The sequence below is a fragment of the Vidua macroura genome, chromosome 15 (assembly GCF_024509145.1).
Source record: "Vidua macroura isolate BioBank_ID:100142 chromosome 15, ASM2450914v1, whole genome shotgun sequence".
NCBI lineage: Eukaryota > Metazoa > Chordata > Aves > Passeriformes > Viduidae > Vidua > Vidua macroura.
In genome coordinates, this window is record NC_071585.1 from 16,333,683 (window position 1) to 16,349,250 (window position 15,568).

General features: G+C 49.1%; 1 long non-coding RNA gene across 1 annotated transcript; it reads right to left on the bottom strand.

Moving 5' to 3' along the window:
• Positions 1-357: 357 nt before the first annotated feature.
• LOC128814665 (uncharacterized) lies at positions 358-700 on the bottom strand. Its single transcript, XR_008439453.1, has 2 exons — positions 630-700; positions 358-555 (listed from the first exon to the last, which is right to left on the bottom strand). It is a non-coding gene; the product is annotated as an uncharacterized LOC128814665 (long non-coding RNA).
• Between the last annotated feature and the right edge of the window lie 14,868 nt (positions 701-15,568).

The window sequence follows — 15,568 nt, forward strand, 5'->3', positions numbered from 1 at the left end:
TTTCCCTGGCATGACCCTCACCACCCTTGGTTCCCTCCAGAACTCATTAATTTGTTGAGATACCTGCAGAAAACTTGTGTTGGGTGGGCCTGGGGTAAGAGTAGATTTTGGCTGGGTTTTATTCTGGTTGGAATCCATGAGTTAATCAGAATAGTGAGCAAATCCTGCTCTTCCCTTCTCTGAGAACAAACCCTGCTCTTCCCTTCTCCGTGACCAAACTCTGCTCTTCCCTTCTCCGTGATCATGTATTGTTCAGCTGCCTGGTGTGTTGTGTTTTAAAGTGCACAAAGGGGCCTGGAAGGAATCCAAACAAATTAAATTTCAGTCAATGAAATAAGTAAATTTGAGATCATCAAGCTTAAAATGGAGAACCTTTTGAAAGCACTGGTTTCCTTCATGCTGCACGATGTGAGTAGTGGAAGAGCCTTCATCCTCCAAAGGCTCAACTCTTTGAGTTGGCCAAGCAAGTCTGTGTTGAGCTGTAGGGGATCAGCATTTCTCACTCTCTGCTGAGCGGTTCTGGCCACAGATTTGTGCTGTTTGCTTCATTCATGTCTGGGAGGGAAAAAAATAAGTGACTTGAAGCTCAGGGTGTCCCCTGGGCTTTGTGCCCAAGAACCATAACTCACCTCAGCTCCAGCACCAGACTTCATGGCCAAGAAATTTCTTTTTCTCCAACCCTTTAGGACTTTGCTGCTGCTGCCCATTTCCCCTTTTGCAGTTCCAAACCTTTTTGTGGTGTCACAAATATTTGTGATGTTTGGAAGAGCTGTGTGGAAGCCAACACGAGGGACATTTGAAGGGGAGCCATACAGAGATACAATTTTCATGTCTTGTGATTCTTATGATCAGCAAAAAGCAAAGCTCAAGGGAGGACAAATGCAGGCAGGAATAACCCACCCACAGATTTAAGGAATGATCTTAAATTTCGCCCCCTCTTGTGCTCTGTGGGGTGTAGCTGTAGTTGCCATGGGCACAGCACCTCAATGTGCCCTTCCCAGGAGGATCAATGCTTATTTATCCAATAAATCTTGGAGATCCTTATTCACCCCGAGAATGCATCCACCAGGAGCTGCAAAATGCACTTTCCTGAGAACACAAAACCCCCTGTGGGAGATACCAGGGGGTGAAGACTCTTTGTGCACTGAGATGCCTCCGAGTGGCAGAATCAGTTCCCTGCCAGTCTCATCCTGGAGGACTCGGGGAGCAGACCAGGCCAGGCTTCCTGCAGCCACCTTCAGGCTGCTCCTGCCACACCAGCAGCAAAGGGACTTTGTGTGCATCAAGCAGAGCTGCCCTTGGTGTGCTGCCCAAGAGGACTGAAGGATTCAGCCCAGCAGTGCAGGGTTTGGCATTTCCTTCTCTCCCAGCTTCTGCAGAGAGGCAAAAGCTGCAAGATCTCGATGAGACCGAAATATTAATTCTGTGTTATTGCATCAAGTTTGACTAACAAGCCGCATGAATAAATCTGCAGTCTTAGCTTCTGCCAGGGCCAAGTTTCTATGGCAACAACAACCCATCTTATCTTTAGGAATTTCATTAGCAAGGGAGGGAAACGAAACAAAAAAAGAAAAAAATTCCCACCCCAAAATCAGGAAAGATTTGTCAGATTAAGAGCAGCATCTCCCTCCCCTGCATCATTTTTTGGGGGAAGTCTGCTTGGATTTTTTTTTCTCATTTGTAAAGGTGTGTTTTTTAAAAATTCACATCACTGCCCTAGACAAAAAACCAAAAAAAAATACAGCAAATGCTTTTGTACCTCTAAGTTGGAGGGGGAGGGATGATAAACATGCAGAGTGGGGATGCACTGGAGGAGGGAACATGGCTATTGCAGAGAACTCAGATTCAGATGAGCCCCAGCGCTGCCTCCTCTCCCAAAATCCAGAATTAGGGAAGAGCGCTGGGGATGGGAGACCCTCTGGTGTGTTCACAGTGGAGGTTCCTGGTGATGTGGCCCCCGTGGGGGGAGCAGGTGACATCTGGGGAGTTGTGATGGAGCTTTGTTTGTTTGTGTGTGTGTGTTCCCACTCTCAGAGCCTCGGTGCTCCGTTTTCCCGACACGGGAATTGAGTTTGTTGGATTTGGAGAGCAGGGCTGGCTGTGTTTTGTCATCCTCTCACCTTGGGCTGCCCTAGACCCTTGTGACAAATAAAATAAACACCGTTTAAAAAGTCGATTGAATCAAATTGTTTCAGGAAAAAAAAAAGAAAAAAAGAACACCTCCTGCACTCCCAAAAGACGAGGCAGGGATGCACGGGCTCTGCTCTGGGAAGAGCTTGGGGATTCCACCCACCACCCTCTGCTCAGAGTGGTTCTGTTGGAGCAGCAGGAGGAGGGGGGCAGAGCTGTTGCATCCCCAATTTGAGGAATTTGGCTTTGACCCCAGTGAAGAGGTTAAAAAGTGCTGTCCTTAAAGCAGGACCCGTGATGAGCTCAGCTTTTCCCTGGAGCCCTCGTGCAGGGCAGGGACGATGCTGATCCCTGGCAGTTCTGCTCCCTGTCCCCAGGCTGCAGAGGCAGAGCCACAGCTCTGGAGAGGACGAGGATGGGGAATGACAGGCTGGGGGACAGTCAGGAAACAGCACAAAGACGCCCAGCTGTGGATTTGAGGAGGGATTTTAGGGCAGGGAATGGTTTGATCCAGTGTTTGTTCTCCCTGTTCACCTGGAGTTAACTCTGCAGTTGGAACAAAACACTCTCTGCTGTAGCACCGCAAACAAACAGCAGCAACCCTCTCTGTTGACTCACAAGTGCAGCAGTTTCATCGGGAAAAATCCCATATTAATGATAGGAAACAATGGTTAAGAGAGGGTTCTCCTCCTGTCATTTTCTACCTGCAGCCAGCTGCCAGCTGGGAAGCCCCCAGGGACTATTATTGCAGAGCTCTGCCTGTGATGCTCTTTTAGCTGTTTTACAGTCAGCCTTTCTGCTGATATCAGGGAAGCAATCTCCCAATTATGTCAGGGTAAGTGGATGGAGAAACAACTCTGCCACTAACAAACATCCACACTTGGATTATTTCCCCCACTTTGCCTCGGAATGGCCAATCAAGATTTTTACAATCACAATACCTGCCACACTCCCTGGTGAGCCATATAATTCATCCAGTCAGAGACAGCATCACAAAACATAGCTAACACATCAAATCACAACATGGCATTTGTACAGTGAATTGCAGCTGCTCACACAAGGCTGGTAGTGAACAATCTCCGGCCCAATTTCGTTATTCATGGAAGAAATTTATCAGCAATTCCGAATTACAAATAAATCTAAGAATTTTGTGAATGGTCCAGACCCGAATCAGGAGCTGGGAAGGGAAGCAATGTTTGTGGAATAAATTATTTGCTGTGAAATTGGATGGTTGGTTCTTTCTAGTACACCCTTGGGGGCTACTGGGCTGGTACTTAAAAATCAACTGATGCATATTCCAAAAAGGGAACAGCAGCATTTATTCCACTGGATCAGATGGATGTGAAATGATGGAGGTAAAACAATTCCTGGCTCAGAGTTTGCCCACCAGTGCAGAGATGAGTTCTGGGGAAAGACATCAGCACTCCCTTTGTGATTTGTCTCCTGGTTGTCTTTCTGGCTGAGTTATGTTTCCCATGGCCACAGGAAAACTCAGGTAGCTTTGGGAAGGATGTCTGCCTTTGGTTTTGCCATAATTGTAAATTCCTGTGTCATTTTCCTCCTCTTCCTGCAGGAAGGTGTTCAGCAGTGACAGTTCCTGCCCTGAACATCTGCCAAGTGATCCAAGTGCTGGATTTCATGCTAAAATATGATTTCACTGGGCATGATTTGGCTGTGGAGCTCCAAAATTTGAGCTGTACAGGCCTCTTGGCATAGGCAGGGTGGTTTATAATCCCCACTGGAATCTGCTCTGCAAAAGGGACTTGGATCCACACTTTTCTGATGGTGTAAATGCACCCTGAGAGCTGCAAACAGGCTCTGGGTTCCCAGACAAATCTGCCAGAAGGGAATATTCACTGAGAGTGCCTTGCTTGTCCAGTCAAACTCCAGCATGCCAAACTGAGGACATCTCCTTGGTTGGTGACAAGGACACATTTGCCTTGAACAGGAGTTGCTGGTGAGAACTTGGTGTTGCACCATATGGATGCTCGGCCTGTGATGTGTGAGGAGCCTTTCAAAGATGGTTATTGCATGATTATTATTAAAAATAAGAATTTTTTTCCATGGCTACAGTGCAGAGTTGGGCCAAAGAACAGAAATTCACTATATTTCAGTGGATTATGGGTGCCTGCCCCAGCCCTGAGCAGCCTGGGCTGGTGGAAGGAGTTTCTCCCCATGGCAGGGAGGTGGAATCTTTGAGGTCCCTTCCACCCCAACCCATTCTGTTATTCTGTGGTCAAACCATCCCAGCTCTGAGAGAGGTGCAGTGCATGGTTTGAGTTTTAGATTTTTACTGAGAAACCAGATCTCCTTCATACCCTCGATTCCTCCTTGCTCCTTGATTCACCCCAATTAGGATAATTCACTCAATTGTCCTATTGGGGACGATAGGATATTTGTAATCCTGTTTAATAACAAATAACTGGCAGATCCTGTGCCAAATGCCCAGAGAGCCCTGGCTGGGGAGCTGCCAGTGCTTGGCACCCCAGAGCTGCCTTCCTCAGTGCCCTCAGCACCGTCCTGGGGCCATCTCCACGAGTTTCCTGTGCCCACCGAGGAGGAAAACTTGAACAGCAATTAGAGACCTTGGATCAGGGGCTTGGATCCACCCTGAATTTCAGCACCCCAGCACCACAGAGTGCAGGGCATGGCAGGAACAGGAGGATGTTTCCCATTAGGGAAAGTGCTTTCCATTGTCAGGGCAGGCACTCCCTCATTGTCTGCATGGCCACCGGGCATTTTGCAAAATCCTCTTCTCCAGATGAGTCCTGAGTTCTTGTGATTACCATGAACCACCCACTCTTGCAGCAGCTTCCTGGGGGGAAGCCCAGGCTGGAGGAAATCCATGCATTTTCCAAGGGTCTGGTGTTTATATTGGGAACAAATCTTGTTAGAAGTAGGCTCAGACTTCAGGCGGACAAACTAAAACACCCCAAAGCAGGAATTTCACAGGTTTGGTGTTTTCTTTTTTATAGAATCCCAGAAAAGTTTGGGTTGGAAAGAACCTAAAAGATCATCTTGTTTACCTTGCCATGGCAGGGACACCTTCCACTGTCCCAGGCTGCTCCAAACCCCATCCAACCTGGCCTTGGACAATTCCAGGGATGGAGCAGCCACAGCTTCTCTGTGCCAGGGCCCTCAGAACCCTCACAGAGAGGATTTTTTTCTCTTTTTTCTGTTTTCCATATCAGTAGAGAACACTCCATAGCCTTTTTCCATTAAAGCTGACATTGCCACTGTCTCACCGTGGAGTTCTCAACCAAAACATCTCCTTTTCCTTGTCCATGGACATCTGCTTGTGCCCTTTCTCCATTCCCTGTGTTCACTTCCCTTGGCTATTTATGTTTGCAGGGTTCAACTCCCTAATCAGCATCTCTGTTGCCTCTTTCTGGTTGTAATTATTATTATAGTTCTAATTGTCATTATATTTGAGACTCCAGAGCAATCTCCACGTTCTATGTGAGGTATAATGGTGAAAAAACCATCTGTGCCTCAAAGACTGTGTAGCCACTGAATGAAAAGGTGACATGATCAGGGAGAAGATTTAGCTGAGCTCTGCACAGTGTTAAACTAAGCACCATTTTATGGCCCTCTTTAAAATATTATATGGCAACTAGGAAAAATAATTAAAGAAAGAAATCCTGCCCTTTTTTGCTTCATTCTCTCCCCTCCCTCCTGGGTTTCAAACATCACTCCAGAACAAGCTTCTATTATTAGGTAAAATTCCCTGTGATCCTTCAAGAGGCATTTCCCCCTTTTCTGTAAGAAAAGAGGGAAAATGATGGCAGGAACATAATTGTGAGCACTCTCAACCAAACCTGGCCTGGCTGATTTGCACTCAGCCCCTCTGATGGGAAGAAATGAACAGTGCTCTTCAGCTGTAATTATTATTATCAGTCACTCTTCACGGTGACAACAAATAATTATTTTTAAAAGGCATGAAAACAGCATTAACCCTTTCCTCAGTCATCCCCTCTCTGACATGGTCGGTGTTGCAGTTCTGGGCTGTAGAGCTGCTGTTTCAGATGGTTTCTCCCATTAAAACACCCTGGGCTGCTCTGAGAGGGCAATTTTCAGCAGGGAGTGGTGATTTGGAGGCCTGCAGCTTGCCAAGGGTGGTTGGGCAGAGCCCAGCTTTCAGGAGTTTGCTCAGAAGGATTTTTTTTTTTTTTTTAGCAATCAGACCTTTTCCAGATACTTCAGAAATGGGTCTCAGTTTCTGGTGACACCCTTGGCTTCACAGTGAATTGATTAATTGAAATTTCGACACAGGCTTCAGAGAGAAAAGATTTATTGAGTCTTCAACAAAAATTTTGTTTCAGGAACCAACCATGCCCTGTCTTAGATTCACCCAGTCTCACGTGGGGTAGGTGCTGTGCCAGTGGCATCAGGAGCACGGCCAGAGATCCTGAGCCCAGCATGGCTCCAGCCAGGTCCCTTCACCCCATAACCCTCAGTCCCCTCCTGACCTGCTGTGTCCAGCCCTGAAATGTCACTGTCCCCACCTGGAGGGGCCTGGGCAGGTCCTTCTGCTCTCCTGGGACACTGAGCCCGCTGGAGGACAGTGGGAACACAAAAGGGTGGAAGGACAAGGCAGGTGTGGGGAGCAGCCAGCCCTGCAGGCAGCAGCCTCCTGTGTGCCAGGGGAGGGTTAAAGCCTGGTCCAGGAGCTGTGGGCTCATTTCGAGCTTTGTTTGTGCATCTGGCGTGTTCCGAGACAGGCACACATTGAGCTGGATGGTAGGGGGGGCTGTAGCCCCTCTTTTGGGATTTCTCAGCTGCTGCCTGCAGCTCCAGCTCATCCCCCGAGGCCGGGGCTGCTGCTCCCTCTCAGGTGGGTGCAGCTCGGCCCTGGCACCCCAGAGTTTACCAGGTCAGTGTTTGTTTTGGAGCAAAATCAGGGATGCAGGATCAGAGACACATAAATCTTGCAGCCTGAAAGATCTCACAGCCTTTAATACCAGGCACAAATCCATCAGGGCTGTCTGAACAGACAAGGCAACAGGACAGGGAGGAATCTCCAGCCTTGTCTGCATCCCTGCAGGAGCCTTTATCATCCTCAGCCCCCCCTGACCATGCAGTGCAGCCTGGCAGCTCCCCTCGGGCTCTGTCTGAGCCTGGCACGAGGCATCACCCCCAGGAACACCCTGAGAGCTCAGGGGTGCCATGGCCAAACCGGAGGGGACAGAGCGTGGCAGCCGAGGGGGAAGAACGCAGCAAGCGACGAGAACACGATTTTTAACGAGTGCAATCCATGGCCAGGGTCTGTAGGAAATCTGTTTGCAATCATCCTGTTCTCAAGACAAATGACAAGCTGTTTCCCAGGCACAAACCTCTGCCTTCCTTCTCCAGAATGCCAAGACAATTATTTGTGGCATTATTATTTCTTCCCCTCGCTTGCTTCCCTCCTCTCCAAGGGTCTCTCCCACACACGTGGAAACCCAAGGCACTGACAGTGGCCGGAGTTAATAAACCCAGAGTTGCACTAGGAAATATCAACAAGCTGCAAGGCAGGGAGGAGAGCAGGGCCTCCCCACTGCTCAGCAATGCTTTGATTCAGACTGAAGCTGAAGAAGGCAGGGCAAGGACATTTGCAGTCCCCAAGCAGCCCCGTGTGCTGTTACCTCGCCCTGGTTTGTTGCACATCCCCTGGGCTCCCCAGGCCCCACACGCACTGCAAGGTGCTGACAAGGGGGTATTAGAGCTGACACGTTGAGGAGAAAAAGATGAGCAAGAGAGAGCAAAATAGGCATTTAATTTTCTGAGTGACTGCTCTTCATCTGGCTGTACACGGTTCTGAGAGGCAGCAGCCTTGCTCCCCCATCAGTGCCCAGGTCAGGGCTGTGTCCTCTCAGCACCCTGAATGTTCAGAGCTGGAATTCAGCTGCCATTTGCTGCTCCTGGAGAAACCCCTCCTGTCGGAGTCCAGCACATCCCTTTGGCTGCCCTGGCTGTCTCGAGACCCTGGCAGGGGGCTCGGGGACCTTGGCACGAAGTCAAAAACACCTGTGGCTTTGATTTTAGCCCGTGGAAAAAACTGACAACTCTGTGTGAGGAATTACAAGCCACAAGGGTTTGAGTAGTGTGGTAGGTGAATTAACACAGGGTGAAAAAGTGGAATTTTGGGGTTTTTAGAATGGGGTTCAAGGGGACAAGGTGGAGGGATTTGGGCGTGTCCTGATCTTCTTCTCCTTCTCCTTGCCCTCCATGTCTCGCTGTGATGGTGACACTTTTCTATTGGTTTCAGGTAGAGACACACTGTCTAACATGAATGACAGATATTGGCACGTTATTGTAACCATGGCACACGGAGTTTTTGGTATAAAATGTGAACACCGCCCTGAGTGCAGACAGAACACCATGGCCGACCTGCTGGACAGAGCTCAGCAGGGCAGAGAAAGAATGTTCTAGATAAGGGAAAATAAACAACCTTGAGAAGTTGATCTTACACATTTCAGACTCCTCCTTTGGCTGCACGGGCTGGGAGAACAAGGACTTTTACACTCTCGGGGTCCCCTCAACACCCGGACCCTGAGACCCTTCCGTGAGGGGTGAAAACCTGGGGACTGCAGGAGGCAGGAGTGGTGTGAACTCACCTTCCAGGTGTCCCTGAGTGCCCCACACCAAGGAGACGTGGCCAAAAGGGAAGGTGGGCACACAGCCCAGGGCTTGCTGAGGAACAAGGGCTCTGTGGGCGTCTCTGAACACCAGCAGCAGCCTTGTCTTGCCTGTGCAGTCTCCTTTTTCCTCCTGATCAATCCACAGCCACCCACCCACTCAGGAAGGGAATGGTAAATGGAAACTGTGGAGTGATGCAGGGTTAGCCCCCTTCCTGTGAACAGTGCTGTGTACAAGGGCTGAGATTAAAGGCAGTCACTGCAGCAGTCCCTCCTTGCCTCCTTTCCACCTCTAAATGTTCATTTAAGCACAGAGTGTGTGCATACAGGAAAACAAAAGCTTTTAACCTGTAATATCCTGAGAGTGAGAGTTGTCAACACTGCTCAGGGAAAAAAAATAAAATATATATGGAGTTGCTGCACCTGACACACAGCTCTGAAAGCAACCCCCAAACGATGGGATTGGAGTAATGGAGTGGGATAAAGCAGGTGGATGGCAGGATAGACCTCCAGATAAATGGATAAACCAGGCTCTGTGCCTCCAGCTGCAGTCAGGCAATTAACTCTCAGAGAAACAAAAAGCAGCAATTCCAATTACCGTGGAGAATCGAAGTTTCTGTCAATAGAAAGAGCTGATTGTGGGATTCTGTGAAGCACAGAGAGATTTGGCAGGAATTCCTCACCTCGTTCAGGACAGCCCAGCTCCCTGCTCTGAGGTGCTCAGCTGGGCACTGGCTGGGCATCACCAGCTCTTCCAGAATTGACTGGCATGGCCCATCTGGGCCAGGATTTCAAAGGAATGCTGCCTCCTTGGAGACAGGGAGCAGACTGCTTGTCACAGCGCTCCTGGAGGGGATGGGGATGCTTTAAAACCTGACCACAAGTGACACCAGAGAAGCAGCTGGTGGTTGGCCACTTAAAATGGGATTTTAACCCTTGCAAAAAAAACTGGATTAGGAATTTGAGGGGGTCTGCAATCAACATCATCTGTTGATTTGGGATTTTGGGGGCTTTTTGCACATGTCACCACAAAGAAATATCTTCTCTGCATTTAGTTTTTGACAGCAGAACCTCCGTGCCCACCTCCCAGACTGCAGTGAGGGTCTGTTCTCACCCTCATCCCAGTGAAAATAACAGGGCTGCTTGCAAGAAAAGCCTTGGAGCTCAGTGATTTCACCCACTGGCAACGAAGGGAACCCGTGGGCATCTCAGCTGAAGCCTTAACCCCAAATAAATCCAATTGTTTCTTTCCCCAAATGACTGGTTTGCACAGAGGAAGGAAAATGTACATGGAGAGGAAAAAAATAGGAACAGGTTATTGGGGGTGGGAGGGAGAAGGGAAGGCAAGCTAGGCACGGAGCAGGCCAGCTATTTTTCCTCCTTTCTTTCACAAATCCCTGCCAATATGCTCGCTGTGCCATCTGGCACCCGTGATAAATTTGCCAGTGTGTAATTGCAAGCTGCAGAGAATTTCAGAGGGGTTGGAAATTTCTCTGTCTAGGTTCTCGTGTAGCCATTATCATTTTAATCGTTGAATACAGGAAAGGGAAATTTTCTTTCCTCCTGCCCTCCTGAAATGCAAAAAGCTCCTCAGTCACTCCCCGTCTCCCTCATTTCAGTTTGTTTCATTTCAGCAGCAAAGCCAAGGTGATGTTAGTACCCCCCCCAATCCTCCATGAATATTTCATGTAATTTCAAAACTATAATTTTAGTGAGACAGAGAACATAACATTAATCTATTTCTAAACAAATTCCCCACCATTACAATTCCCCATTTGTAAATGAGGCGAGAATTTTAAATTTTGAATTTACATTTCAACTTTTCTCCCTTTCTTTTGCTCTGTGTTTTCTTTACCCATTTCATTTTGAGTGATGAACCTTCATCAAGCAGCTTCACTCCTATTTCTAACTATTTAAGCTACTTTCTGCTATTCATGTATTATTTTTGCATTTCTAGCACACGAGACTTTCTTTCCTCAGTGAAGTAAAGCAGAAGCAGAGAACAGGGATTCAAAGGAGGCCTCACCAAATCCTTTTCCATATGGATGCTTGTTGAGATGTTTTTTCCTTCCTAGAATTTACCCGGATAAAAGATATTTTATTAATCATTAGGTCAGGTGAAGGAGGCAGATGGGATGCAATTTAGGGATTTTTGTGCTCTGGAGAAGAGCTGGACCTCACAAAGCTCTTCTGGGGATGCTCCATTTCCCAGTGTTTGGCCTCGATCCCCCTGAGCTCATCGCCCTCTCCCATCCCAGCACACCTCCAGTGGATGCTGGTGAGCAGATCAGTTCTGCACCACCTGCCAGTCTGTGCCATGGCAGAATAATCCTCCCTGAGCCAGCTCTGGATGCCTTCCAGGGCTGGTGGGCAAAGGGCAGGACAGCAGGGGGACAGTGGCACCCCGGGGCAGAGGCACAGCCAAACCAGGTCCTGCTGCTCCCTGAGCACTCCCTGTGAGTGGGGCTGAGCCAGGGCTGCCCTCAGGCTGTTCCTTGGTGGGGCCATGTCACGTTCAGCCCCTGCAGGGTGTCGTGAGGGTTCCTTAACCGATCCCAAAAGTGCAAAAAGGCAAACGGCAGGGGACCGTCAGTTTAATCACAACAAATGCACCTTTATTGTGGTACCGACAGCAAATGCGATAGAGGGGACAGAAAAGGGAAATAAAAAATAGAGAGAAAAGAGGGGAAGGGGAATAGAGCTACCACCGTCGAGACGAGATCCTCAATGGTCCAGCCACATGGATTCCCCCTCGTCTGTGGGGGTGCTCTGAAGTCTTCCCAAAAAGTTACAGTTTTTACAGTCTTCAGCCAAAGCAAGTGGCATCTGGCCAGAAGGTGGGCGAGACTGATGGGCCATTGTGAGGAGCCCCTTGGTCTGTGGAGCAGGTGCTGGCATGCAGGGACAAGGCACCGCTGGTCACAGCCTGCTGGAATGCAGCGTTCTGCAGGAGCACAGCGAGCGCACCTGCTGACAGCCACTGGGCAACCACCCACCCGGGCCAGGCCAGAGCTCCTGTCAGGTCTGCAGGGCCCTCGCGACGGTCGTGAGGCAAATGAAGGAATCTTTGGAGCGTCTCTCCCAGGCCACTTTGCACGGTGTGCAGCTCCTGGGCTGGGGCAGGGACAGGGATCAGAGCAGTGCAACAGGGAACACCCAGCCTTGACAGGCAGAGACACCCAGGAGTCCACTGTGCAGTGACCAAGCACTGGAACAGAGACCACAGAGGGGATGGAGGCTCCTCCTGGGGATATTCCAGAGCAGTCTGGACACGCTGCAGTGCCCTGTGCCCGGGAGTGGCCCTGCTGGAGCAGGGAAGTGGCACCAGTGACCCTCTGTGGGCCCCTCCAGCCTGGCCCACCCTGGGATTCTGAGTGAGCTGCAGAGTGTGTGGGGCAGGAGCTGTGTGTAGATTGTCTAAAAAGAGCAATGAAATGTATTTAGTGCAAATACTGGGATATGCTGGGAGGAGGGTGTGCGAGTGACAGGTCTGTAACCACTGGGCTGCTGCTGGGCTGATGCCTTGTGGAGGCTGAGCTGGAACAGAGGCTGGACAGAGTTACAGAATAAAGCAGGGATTTATTGAAAGGCCTCAATGGATCCACCTTGGGCAGCACAAGAGCCCAGCCAGGGCTGCACCCAAGAGGAGCCAAAATGGCACAAAATGCACGAGCGCTCCCGGGGGCTCTCACTGGGATCAGCTCTGCTCCATTTGCACCTTGCAGTTCATTGTCCCATTCCAGCTCCAGCCCATGCACTCCCATCCTGCTTGTTTTTCTCTCTCCAGCCCACGTTGTTTGTGCTCTTGGGCCTGAGATTTAGATCACTTGTCCTTGGTCCCCAGCTGGAGAAGGAATTGTTTTTTCTCCCTGCTCTGTGCAGAGAGCTCAACATCCCCTGATATGAATCCCAGACCCACACACTAAAGCAGCACAGAATCTGAAAAATAGAAAATCTAAAACCTGAGGCATCAGTGCCACAAACCCTGTCCCACCAGCAGGCCACAGCCAGCCTCCCACCTCTGCCTAACTGGGCTCATCTGGCTGCTCTTTGGGCTATTCCAGAGAAGATGAGCTCATTTAAATAGTAGATCCCAGCTAAATTAACGCGTTTTAATTGAAGGTCATTAAGCAGTGACCGCACCAGCAGCTCAGCCACAGCCAAGGGGCAGTGGGGACCAGGTGGCAGATGATGGAGACACTTTCCAGCCTTCACAGGCAGTGCCAGAAGAAGACCTGTGTCCAACAGCATCAGTCCCAGCTGCTCAGGGAGCTGCTTCAGATCCAGGGCTGCTTTTACTCAAATCCTTCCCTCAATATCTGACTGCATCAACCCTTTCCTGCTGTCTCAGTGTTCACGTGCAGAGAAACAAACACTAAACACCTTCCTACAAAATGGTTTTGGTGCTGAGGAGGAAAAAACCTGGGAAGGAGGGAGGGTTGCATTTTCCAGGGGAAGCCAAGGCTGTGTTGTGAGGCCTGGAGAAGGTGAGGAGGAAAAGAGAGAGAAGAAGGTGTGAGAATTGTGTGAGGTGCACAGCTGTGCAAAGGCCTGTGGCCCTGGGCAGTGCAGGGAGCTCCCACTCCTGAGCTGCCTCTGTGGAATCTGTTTGAAGTGGAAGCATCTCCCCTGCTCCTGATCTCTCCCAGCAAAGCCTGAGCCTCGGGGAACACGCTCAGAAATCATCACACAACCTCTGTGGGGGAAAAGTCAGTATCTAGTTCAAACAATGTCACTGCCTCCCTGCTGATAAAACAGCCACAGAAGTCAGGAATGGTTTAACAGCCTCCTTCCTCACAAGTTCCCAACCATCAAATTTCAAGGGTTGCTCCTTTGATCTCAGAAGCACCAGAAAGATGATGTTTTTCTTTTTTTTTTTTTTTTTTTTTGCCTTCCTTTCTCCATTTTTATCTAAATTTCACTAGCATGCTGTGGCCCAGTACCTGATCCTGCATAGCCCAGAAGAGTTTTGTTGCTCTGCTTAGGTTTTGTGTCTAGTCCATAATTATTTGGGTCTTGCAGAAGAGGGAAGGGAAAGGAAAGATGGGAAGTTTGAGCATCTCACTAAGTGAAAAGGAGAAAGCTCAGAGGGGAAAAAAATAAAATGGTACAGTTTGTAATTGTTTTTGTTCTTCAATCACTCAGGAAATAAATTGCTATAGGAGGAAAAAGAAGGAGAAAAGTGTCTTTGAACCTCCAAAGCATAAGAGAGCCAATAAAGGCACTGCATTGCTTTGAAAAGCAGCCCCTCTCCTCAGCCTATTTCCACCCCTTCTCATTAGTTCAGATAACTCTCAGAACGCTAATTCATTAGGCTCTTCCAGGATTATTTCCCTTCAAACAGCTGCTGAGAAAATAGAAATAATCTCCCTGTCGCTGAGGGAGCCCAGGATTGCTGCCAACCAAACCCCTCCCGTGGGGAGTGCCAGGGCCCAGCCCTGGGAGCTGCTTGATGTGCAGGAGAACAGAGGCAATGAGGGCAGGAAACCTCGTCTGGGCTCTGTTTTGTGGCTGGGATTTATTTCATTTCTAATTGGTGATTTCAGGGAGAATTCCTCCCTGGCTGAGAGCGAGGAATGGGCTGGGAAAGGTTCCTGGAGGGGGAGGTTTAAATGGATCCTAAGCAATGGGGGGGTTCCCTTTTTCCTTTTCCCCCCCTTTGAACAGCAGCTCAGTAGCTGTGAGTGGCACTTTGCTCCTTGGGAATGGCCATTTCCCAGTGGCTCCTTCTTGATCCCTTGATGACCAGGGAGAGGTCACTTGGTGGGCTGTATCCACCTCCCAGCTGAGGGCCTCACTCAATGCAAAGCAGGGTGTTCTGGTTAGAAAAGCAAAACCAGTGAGAGACTCCAAGTCAGAAACACAATTTGTTAGGAAAAGGGAAAAAGAAAACAAAATCCATGCAATAATACAAAAGAAAAACCACTGACAGAGTCAGAACACAACCTGACACCTTTTTGGTCAGGGTGTTGGTAGCAGTCCAAATTGGAGTGGCTGCAGTCCTGGAGTGGCAGATGTGGTTCTGTCAGAGCTGTGATCCTCTAGAAGGGTGGAGTCTTCCTCTGAAGGTCCAGTGGAAAAACCCAGCTGTTCCTCTTGGGAATCCAGCAGGAAAGGCTAAGTCTGGTGTCCCAAAACTCCAGATTATATCCCGTTAGGAATGCTTGGCTCCTCCCTCTGGGCGGAGCATCTCACAGTGGGATGCTGTAACTTTTATCAGTCGTGCAGGGACATTCAATAGGCCATTAACAGCAGATGTCTGCCCGGGGGGAGGATTGGTTTGTGGAAGAGAAAAGGAAAACTGCCCAGAAGATAGCTGCCACACCTCTAACAGATGGCAAATAGAATCCATCTTGCCTTGCAGTCTAGGACACAGGGGAAAAGTGGGGATTTAAAACATACATTTTTAGGCCTTTTTCTTTCTCTTCTGAACCTGAAAACTGAGTCAAAAAGGCTTTTTGGTAACACAGCATAGAGCAATGAGAGTGATGGGAACTGCAGTGGGTTTCTCACCTCATGTGACTGCAGCACGTTTCATGGGAAGAAAAGGGACAGAGAAAACCATAAAGCAACTCCATTTTCTTGTAGTTTATTGCGTATAGAAACCCTCAACCCTGGCAGCAACACAGAGGCAATGAGGTGATTTATGTATTTATATAAGAAATGAGGTGATTTGTTCAATAGGTCTTTCTAATTCAAGGGGACATGGCCCATGGTGGGATCCAGCCACGGCTTTCCTCAGCCAGGCTCTGCCTGCCTCAGTTCCACCACCTGGGGAAGAAAAGCAGAGGGGAAAACACGATGATGTGAGTTAGCAGAGG